The sequence below is a fragment of the Arachis ipaensis genome, chromosome B05, assembly GCF_000816755.2.
Source record: "Arachis ipaensis cultivar K30076 chromosome B05, Araip1.1, whole genome shotgun sequence".
NCBI classification, from domain to species: Eukaryota; Viridiplantae; Streptophyta; class Magnoliopsida; order Fabales; family Fabaceae; genus Arachis; species Arachis ipaensis.
In genome coordinates this window covers 104,857,401-104,858,608 of record NC_029789.2, presented here as the reverse complement: position 1 = coordinate 104,858,608, position 1,208 = coordinate 104,857,401, and positions in this window count along the sequence as shown.

The following is a 1,208-nucleotide window of genomic DNA, read 5'->3' as shown; positions in this document are numbered from 1 at the left end:
AAGTAACAAACTTCAAATTTTTGAATCAAAACATTAATTGTTTATTGTTATTTTCGAAAATTTGGTATAAAAATAAGAAAAATATTTTTGAAAAATATTTTTGGAATTTTCGAAAATAACTAAGAATTTTGAAAAAGATTTGATTTTTGAAAAAGATTTTGAAAAAGATAAGATTTTCAAATTGAAAATTTGATTTGACTCATGAAAAACAATTTGATTTTCAAAAATTTTTGAAAAAGTCAATCCAAATTTTCGAATTTGATGAGAGAAAAGAGGAAAGATATTTTTTTTATTTTTGAATTTTTATGATGCAAGAGAAAAACACTAAAAAGATGCAATGCATGAAATTTTTGAATCAAAACAATGAATGCATGTATGAATGATATGAATGTCAAGATGAACACCAAGAACACTTTGAATGTCAAGATGAACATCAAGAACATATTTTTTGAAAAAATTTTTTTTTGATGCCAAGAAAACATGTAAGACACCAAACTTAGAATTCTTTAATGCTTAGGCACTAAGAATTCAAAAATGCATATGATAAACATGAAAAGACACAAAACAAAAAATCATCAAGATCAAACAAGAAGACTTACCAAGAACAACTTGAAGATCATGAAGAACACTATGAATGTATGATATTTTCGAAAAAATGCAAGATGCATATGCAAGTGACACCAAACTTATGATATGACTCAAGACTCAAACAAGAAACAGAAAATATTTTTTATTTTTATGATTTTCTAAATTTTTTTTTCGAAAATTATATGAAAAAGAAAAATTAAGGATTTCAAAATTTTTAACATGAATTCCAGGAATCTTGCCATGTTAGTCTAAAGCTTCAGTCCAGGAATTAGACATGGCTCACTAGCCAGCCAAGCTTTCAATGAAAGCTCCAGTCCAAAACACTAGACATGGCCAATGGCCAGCCAAGCTTCAGCCTTTAACACGAGAGTATATTGCTCTTTGATAACAAATTGCAAGCCTCAGTCCAAATAAATTTAGACATGACTTTACAGCCAGCCAGGCTTCAACATGCTTCATGAAACACTAGAATTCATTCTTAAAAATTTTGAATAAATTTTTGAAAACATTTTTATATAAATTTTTTTTTCGAAAACATATGAGAAAGTTTTGGAAATATTTTTGAAAGATTTTTGAAAAGAAAACGAAAAGAAAGTTACCCAATCTGAGCAACAAGATGA